Genomic DNA, 9,892 nt, shown 5'->3' with positions numbered 1-9,892 from the left:
AACTGTTCCTCTTCCTTTGTGTTTCCATACTTGAAAACTCAACCTCCTTTGCCTTTTCTGTTATCTAAATGTGTTCTGTTGTACATAGGGTTTTCAGAGGCCTGCTATACTTCTAGCAAAAGTCCATTGACATTGGTGAATAGTAGTAAAATCTTTTAGTTCATTGTCCTCTCACTGTTTCTTTTGTCAGAAATGCATGTTTCTGGAATCATAAACCCCTATTCTAGAATAGTTTAGGTACTGAGAATAAAAAACACAGATGGTGAAGAGTATCTGCAGCTGAAAAGTCCTCATCTTTGATAGTCTATCTTGAATACTATTAGGATGTAAGCTGTGATTGTTTACTGTTAACTTGGAATCAACTTAAAGCTGGTCCTCTAGTGGGTTTTCATAGGCAGTAAACTATAAGAAAGGAGATTGTCCATATTTCTCTTATGGAGCAGTAGATAGACTCAAATCAAATGTATTTGGATTGATAATGTTGAAAAGATTGAAATTAAAATAGTCCCTATAGTTCTCAGCTGAATTAAACTCAGGTTTCTATAGTTCTCAGGTAAGTTAAACTCAGGAATTTTTAAAGCCCCACACCCAGGTATCCAGGGCAACAGTATTTCAAGAATAGCTAGCAGAAGGACAGAGCAAACAAGCAAAGATTGTTTCTCAACTGATAACCCATGTGCCTTTGTTTCCCGACTAATAACCAATGTATCTTGTGCTTTTCCACTGCCCTAGAGTTTGAACTCATTGTATACTTAAGAATTTGTGACACCACCATATAGTTAAAGGTCTATCTAACTGCTACATGTGCTACGTGACTGCCGCAAGTGCTACGTGCAAAAATGCTGTGTAAACCCTGAGCGAACACTGAACAATGAATTCAAACTGTGCTTTCATCACCCAATGAGAAGCTGATACTCAGTTGTATCCCCCTAAAGTGTATAAAAAACCCCAACTTTGTCTGCTCTCGGTCTGCTCCTCTATCTCTTGCCAGAGATAAGAGTCGGCCTGGAGCTCTGCAATAAACCACTTATCTCTTGCTGTTGCATCAAGCCGGTGTCTTGGAGTCTTGGGTCTTCGCCGTCCACTCGGGACAGAACAGGACCAGCGGTTCGGGGGTCCTTCAATGTTACCTCTTAACCACTAAACCACTAAAGCTCCCTTTTGGATATATAATGAAATATATAGACTTGTAGCAGTTCAATGTATCTAATGAGTTCTTGATGGTACTTTCCCTATCCTGCATAATGTACTAGCTTAAACTTCAGTAAATGATCCCATCCTTCTAAACAGGCCAGCTGCTTTTGAAAAAAATAAGTGTATCTTATTTCATTAATCGATTATCAGAAAGCTCTAGTGGCCCAGTGGGCAAGGAGTTATACTACATATTCCAAGATAAGCAGTTAAAATCCACATGCTACTTCATGGGAGAAAGATAATCTCTTCATAATCTCATAAAATTCACTGGAGGATCAGCTATGAATCACGTGTGACTTGACAACAATGAGTGAATGAATGAGTGAATCCATTGGCGTATACTTTTGTTATTTAAAGTTAAGTTAAAATGTTTGAGTCAGAGTAATTATAGATGGCCTATCCTTCGACACTTACCTTAAAAACGCACAGATGAAGCTGTTCCAATATGAAATTAAACTTGAAACTTTTGCTTTTCTGGTGCTTTTACTACTTTTAATTATTATTTTACATTTTTCAATTAATATTTTTATCACTCATTTACATTGTTCTTCATGCATGTATATTGTGTTTTATATACTTTTTTTAATTGTAACAAAATAATGCTTTTAAAAAGTTTCTATGTCCTTTATTACAAATTCACACACATAAAAATTCTGCAGCATCTTTATAACTAGTATTTATATAATAGGGACTGAATTTTTAAATTTTACAAGGTTTCAATTTATTGTACACAATTTATTGTACACAACACAATAGTTATACCGAGAATTCAACTAAAGAATTGGAAATATATTTTATTTTCTATTTTTCTTCTTAGTCTTGTAAAAAATATTTATAATATTACTATTCTTACATTCACCTATATTTATATGCAATTTCGGAACTAATTTCTTCATCTGAGAATTTTCATTTAATGGTCTGGATAGAACTTCTACACATGAAATTATGTTTTCTTCATTACTTCAATCAGAACCAGTTTTATGTCAGAGTTGAAGCAGTGTTACCAATATTTTGTAAAGTCATTGAATTTGCCTCTCTATACAACTAAATAGCAAGTCAAACAGTTTAAATTTCTTATAATGGCAACAAGTAAATTCAAATATTTAGGTTTATATAATTTAGAATCTGGAAAAAAAAATTTACATTAAATTAGCCCATATGATTTTCATCAAAAATAAATAATAAATGATTTCTAAGTTATAATCAGACAAAGAAACACTAGGTTTCCGAACATGTTACTGCATTTTCTTATACATTATGCAAAGTCTCTAGGAATTTAGTTGTATAAATAATAGAATCTTATATTTGTTTCCTACAGTTGCTGTAATGAAATGTCATAAATTTAGTGACTTTTCTCACTATTCTGTATTCTGAAATGTGATATTACGGTGTGCATTATGTTTATTACTACTGAGACTTTGAGGGTAACTGTTTTATGCCTTTTTCCCAGTATCTAGTTGTTTTTAGGTGTTGTTGAGTGTGACTGCATAAACAAAACAACAGATCTGAAACCTATCTGCTCTTGTGCCATCCTCACACTTTCTGACACACTCAAACTCATTTCAGCAGAATTTATTTCAATCTATCTGAGAGAGATAGAGTCTTACTCTCTTTCACCAAGCCTCCACTTTTCCAAACATGATGTTCCTCTCTAAAGAATAGCCTCTTTTAGCAGTGTGCACAAAGTATGTGAAATGAAGCTTTATCATCTTTTCCTTCAAGGAGTACTCAAGCTACACTCTCTCCAAAATATGTTTGTTTGTTCTTTTGACAGTCCAACACCTTGTAAAAAAACCCAAATTCTAAAAATTAAGGCTGAAATATGTGAAATAGAAAACAGAAAAACAATTGAAACTGTCAACAAAACCAGGAGGTAGTTCTTGGAAAAGATCAATAAAATCAACAAACTACTAAAAAAACTAACAAGGGAAAATAAAGAAAAGACATAAGTAATTTGAATAAGAGATGGAAGGGCCAATGTCACAATAGAACCAACTAAAATGAAAAGGTTAACAATGGAATATTATGAAAAATATACTCAAAAATGAAAACCGAGAAGAAATGGATAAATACTTAGAAACTCATAACCTATATTCTTTTTCTCTTCAGTGGTTCATTGAAACCATTTATATTCAGTGTAATTCTTGAGAGGCAAGGGCTTATTTCTATCATTTTGTTAAGTGTTGTGTGGACATATTTTGTTGCTGGTTACTTTGGTCCATCCTGCGTTCTGTAAGAACTACTTCTCTCAGTGTTTCCTGAAACGCTGGTCTAAATATGTTTACAAACACCCTTAGGTTCTGCTTTTCTAAAAATATCTGATCCTTCATTCATATTTGATGGATAGTATTGCTGGGTAGAGTATTCTTGGTTGAAAGTTGCATTCTCTGAGTGTTCAATATATGTCATTCTACTGTTTTCTTCCTCAAATGGTTTCTGCTGAGAAACTGGCAATTAATCTTATCTGTTCTCCATTACAGGTTACTCTTCATTTTTTTTTCTAACTGCTTTCAGAATTTTCTCCTTATCTTTAGGTCTGGAAAAATTGACTATAATATGTATTGGTGTTTTTATTTTGGTGTCTATTCTATATGGTGTCCACTCAGCTTCTTGAATATATTTTCTCTCATTCTATACCAATTGACGTATTTCAGCTAACACATGCTGCCTTGGATGTGCTCAACAAGTTGTGCCAAGAAATCTGGAGAACAACCACTTGGCCAATTGACTGGAAGAGATCTATATTTGTTCCCATTCCAAAGAAGGGTGACCCAACAGAGTGTGGAAACTATAGAACAATATCACTGATTTCACATGCAAACAAGATTCTACTGAAGATCATCCAAAAATGACTGGAACAGCACATCAACAGAGAACTACCAGAAGTCCAGGCTGGGTTTAGAAGGGGTCGTGGTACTAGGGATATTGCAGCTGATGTTAGATGGATCTTAGCTGAAAACAGGGAATACCAGAAGAATGTCTATCTGGGTTGCAATGATTATGCAAAGGCGTTTAACTGTGTGGATCATAACAAACTGTGGCTGACTCTGAGAAGAATGGGAATCCCAGAACACTTGATCGTACTAATGCAAAACCTATACTTGGACCAAGAGGCAGTCGTCAGAACAGAGCAAGGAAACACTGCATGGTTCAAAATTGGGAAAGGCGTATACCAGGCATGTGTCCTATCTCCATACCTTTTCAATCTGTATGCAGAGTAGATTATCTGAGAGGCTGGGCTCTATAAGGAGAAGTGTGGTGTCAGGATTGGTGGAAGATCTATTAACAATCTGTGTTATGCAGATGACACAACCTTGCTTGCTGAAACTGAAGAGGACCTGAAATGCTTGCTGCAGCGGATCAAGGATTGCAGCCCTCAGTATGGATTGAGGCTCAATATCAAGAAGACAATGATTCTCACCTCTTGACCAATTGGCAGCATCAGGATCGAGGGTAAAGAGACTGAGACTGTTAACAACTTTAGTCTGCTTGGCACCAGTAGTCAGGAAATCAAAAAACATATTGTGATGGGAATGCCTGCTGTTAGGGACCTCTCCAAAGTACTGAAGAGCAATGGTGTCACTTTAGAGACTAAGGTGCATTTGATACAGGCTGTGGTCTTTGCAATCACTTGTTATGCACTAGAGAGTTGGACAATGACTAGGAAGGATAGAAGGAGAATTGACGCCTTTGAGCTGTGGTGCTGGAGAAGAGTACTGAACGTACCATGGACTGCCAAGAAACAAACAGATTCATCCTAGAGAGGGTTAGACCAGGCTGCTCCTTGGAGGCAAGGATTCTGGGGCTTCATCTGACATACTTTGGACATGTTGTATGGAGGGAGAGGTCCTTGGAGAAATAAAGAAATAAATCATGCTTAAAAGACTTTTGTACAAAACATCATCAGCTAGGCATCAAATAAAGCAATATTATAAAAATCACGGAGGAACAATTAATTAGCTATGTCCTTAATAAGATTTATAGCCCCTGAAATCATGGTGGCAGAACAAGAACGGGTTGATTCCAACTCTAAAATAATAAATTTTGTTTTAAGAAAAGATACTCAACATATCAGAGTATATGATCAAAAAAATCAGTGCAAAAAAAGTAAATTTTAAGCTATAAAATAGAAATATTTCCAATTAATGTCATATTTTTTACACCCTGAAAAGCTCTATAAATAAAAATAAGTTTTATTCAAAGTTGTCACAAAGAAGAAAGTATAAAGACTAAAAAAAAGCAAAACAAACTATGACTCACTCAGAGTTGATCTGACAGTAGGACTCTGAGACTGTAAATAGATGAAGATACCTCATGTTTCTTCTGAGAAGCTACAGAAAAATTTGAGCCATTAGGGAGATGTGACCTTTGCATTAACATTATGATTCCTTACAGGCTACTTTACCATTGTTTCCTATAATAAAGATTCTTGTTGTTTTTGTTGTTGTTGTTGTTGTTAAGTTCCATCAAGTCAGGCATGACCCATAGCAACCCTATGAACAAAAGGCCTAAATCCTGATTTCTGTAACTATTATTGTTTCTCTAAGTTCATAGAGTTTTCGGAGGTATATTGTTTAGGAAGTGGATGCCACTTCTGCTTCCAAGCCTGTCTTAATATGGGAGTTCCACCAAACACTGTCCACCATAGGTGACCATTATGGCATTTGACACACTAGTAGTGCAGTGTTCAGTATCACAGAAACTCCAATTACCTCAGAAGAGCAAATTGACAGAGCAGTGCTATAGCACTTAGAAGAATGCTCATTCTACACACAATTAAAACCAGGCCTAGGGCCTGTGCCTCTTGGGCAAACCAACTTTTCAATACACAGGCCCATGCCTCAGACCCTGATTGAATGTTAAATAAGAGGCTTCAAGCCAACAGCTCTTTGTTAGCCAAATCAGCTCACACAAGGTTGTGAGCAAAAAAAAAAAAAGAACCAAACAGTCCACACCCAAACTTCAACCAAAGCAAGAATAACCCACCTTTCAAAGTTAAAAATACAATGGCTTCACACAGGAAAGGATGTTAAATAAAATGATTTTTTAAAAAGGGATGAATTGAACTTCATAAAAACTAAAACCTTTTGCACATCTAAGACTTTATCAAGAAAGAGAAGCATGACCCACAAAATGAGATAAAATATTTTGGAAATACTACTTCTCTTAGACTACCTACATTATACAGATGCCACAATCTTGCACACTGAAAATGAGGAGTAATTGATACATTTACTGTAGAAGATCAAGCAATGTAGCCTTCAATAAGGACTGTATCTTGACAACAAGAAAACAAAAATCCTCACTACCACTTTAATAGGTAGCATCATGAGAGACAGAGAGAAGATTGAAGTTATTAATGATATTATCTTATTCAGATCCACAACTAACACCCTTGGCACCAGCAGTCAGAAAATCAAAAGAAGAGATGCATTGGGAAAATTTGCTATCAAGGACCTTTCTAGGGTGCTAAAGAGCAAGGATATCAGCTTAAAGACTAAAGTGACCCTGACCCAAACCATAATCTTCTCAATTGCTTGCTATGCATGTGAGAGCTGGATAATAACTAAGAATGACAGAAAATGTATGCCTTTGAGTTGTGGTGTTGTTACGCCCTACGGGGGGCTGGGGGCGAGGGAAGCCCCCAAAAGAATTCTGCCATCGTCTGCAATATACAACAAACGCCTTTATTCACTATATATAGAGGCTTTCCGTTTCTCCACCAACTGACCACGCACAAGGAAGTAAGAGCGTGAGATCCCATCCATCCCCTACTTATAAGGCCATTCTGTTGTCATCTGCTCAGGCCGGGGTCATTGGGCACGTGGTTGGTGATTGGCAGTTGAAATAGCCAGTCATGTGGCTCAGCTTCTGATTGGCTGGCTTATTTTGCCCCCACCGCCTTCATGAGCTGTTTTCCAGTTGTCATGTAGACTTGGTAATCATTTACTTCTAGCCTGATAAGGTAGCGGGTCCCAGAGACTGGCTGGTGCCTCTGAGTTTACCCTGCTTCTAAAGCTAAGGATTTTTATGGTCCCCATGTCTACTTCTGCAGTTAATAATTGCTGTTCAAAGTCGAATCATGGCTAGGCTTTCAAGTTGGGGAAAGGTCTCCTCCAGATTCCTGAAACAGGGATTCATGCCATTCCCTTAGTGCTGGAGAGGAGTATTAAACATACCATGCATTGTCAAAAGACTAAGCATCTATTCTGAAGAGAATGAGGCCAGGTTACTCCTTTGAGGCAAGTATTTTGAACTTTGTCTCACATTTTGGGCATATTTTGAGGAGGAGTTAGTCCCTATAGAAGAATATCAAGTTTGGAAGGGTAGAAAGTCAGTCCACGAGAGAAAGACCCTAGAAAAGATGGACTAACATAGTGACTATGGCAAAGGGTTCAGATGTGATGGAAATGATGAGGTTGGTTGAGAACCATTTTTCATAGGATCACTGTGAGTCATAGTTGATTTGATGGCAAATACACCACAACCACCACATCCCTTGTCTGATAGATTAGTGACAAGGACTAACATTGTTTTGTGAGTTAAGATGGCAATATACTCACATGTGATTCATAGCCTCTGAAAACCCTTTGAATGTCCAACAATGGATCAGTTCTAACTCCGTGGTATATAAAATCAACAACAAAAACTTGTCTTGGATATGCAATGCTGCTACAACACAATTACCACAGTGGATGACTTTATATGTATAGAAAAGGCTAGAAGTCCAAATTCAGAGTGTCTGGCTTTTGGGGACTACCCACACTCTCTGTCAGTTATGCAGAAATTTTGCTTTCTTCAACATCTGTAGAACTTGTGTTCCCTTGAGATCTCCATGTATTTTGATATTCCCGGTGTCCAAGAACTTCCTTGTGCAAGGACCTGGGTTCAAAAGGATGCATTCCACTCCTGGAGTGGTAGTGAGCTCTGCCTCACTGCCCTCATCTTCCTTCCTTGTTATACCTTTTGGGATAAGGAATCATAAAGATAAAGACTAAGTCCTATCAGAACTCCTTTTAATAATGTTTAGAGTTGTGATATGATTGGATTTTGTTGCATTCCATTCTTAACCTTCTTACAACTATTTATTTGGTTTATCAGATCCTGAGGATTCATTTTATATATGGAAATTTGGTGGCCTCATAATAAGAAGCTGCACTGTTATACTAAAGGGATGAGATTTTAATCCACCAGCTGCTCCAAGGGACATGGATGGACAGTCTCCTCCAAAAACCCTATGGAGGTTCAACTATGGGTTACTTTTGACTGGAAGGAACACAACAATACTTATATGTGTATGTATATTTATACACATACATACACAGAAATATGTATATATGTGCAAACATATATTCATGGGAGATATAATTTCATTCATTACACTATCTAAACAGGATATTTTTATTCAGAATTTATTTTAATGTTTGAAAGGGGGAAAAGTAAAAAATAACTAACAACACGAAGTTTAAGAAAAGGGCTTGAATTTACAATGCTTCAGAATACATGCAAATGACCGAAAAGTGTAAAAATGTCTGGAGTCATTCATTGTTGTATCTTCAGATTGATTTTCATCCACACAGAATTTATATTAGACAAAACTGTCCCATAAATTTCCTAGGCTATCAACTTTTACAGAAGCAGATTGTCAAGGAGTTGTACTGATAACCCAAAGGCCACAACTTTCTAGTGGTGCAACTCCACTAGTAGTTCACTAGTACTTCAATGGGAGAAAGATGAACAGTTATCTACATTGTGATTTGCAATGCAGTTGAGTGGAACCAACTACAGGTTAATTAATTGTTACTTTCCCATTATAACATTAGTCGTTGACTTGATCACAGAGTCCAATCTCTCTCATGAAGACACTTGCATACCTCTGTTCTATAGGGGATTTTGAATTATAGTGAGCCTCCTTCACATTTCCATACTTTGAGTATTTATAGGAGGAGACAGTCCATCTTTTCTTCTCAGAAACTCTAACAAAGTAAAAATTTTGAACTTTTGGTTTGTAGCTCAGCACTTAAAATCATATAGGAGTACCAGAAGAATGTCTGTTTTTCATTGACTAAACAAAGGCATTTGTCTGTGTGGATCAAAACAAATTGTGGCTAACCCTCAGGAAAATGGGAATCCCTAAACACTTGATTGTATTTATGTGAAACCTATGCTTGAACCAGGAATCAGTCCTCTGAACAGAGCAAGGAAACTCTAAATGACTCAAAATCAGGAAGGAGTGTGTCAGGGATACATCCAGTCTCCATACTTTTTCAATCTGTTCACAGAACAGATCATTTGGGAAGCAGAGCTTTATGAGGAGGAATGGGGCATGAAGATTGAAGGAAGACTCATCAACAACCTATGATATGCAGATGACACAATCTTGCTTGCTGAAACTGAAGAAGACCTGAACATTTGCTGCAGAAGGTCAAAGAGTGTAATATTCAATATTAAAATTAAAGCTCAACATCAAGAAGACAAAGATTAGATTACCAACACATGAGTCATTTGAGAACACCATGATGGATACAAAAGAGATTGAGGTTATTAACAATTACAGCTTGTTCCTCTCCACAATAACACTTTTAGCACCAGCAGCCAGGAAATCAAAGCACAAATTGCATTAGGAAAATCTGCTGTCAGAGACCTCTCCAGAGTGTTGAGAAGCAACAGTGTAAATCTAGAGACTAAGATGTGTCTA

Source organism: Elephantulus edwardii, unplaced genomic scaffold (genome assembly GCF_000299155.1).
Source record: "Elephantulus edwardii isolate Elephantulus edwardi_28Jun2011 unplaced genomic scaffold, EleEdw1.0 scaffold00110, whole genome shotgun sequence".
NCBI classification, from domain to species: Eukaryota; Metazoa; Chordata; class Mammalia; order Macroscelidea; family Macroscelididae; genus Elephantulus; species Elephantulus edwardii.
The sequence above is the reverse complement of the archived record's forward strand: the minus strand, read 5'-3'. Positions refer to the sequence as shown.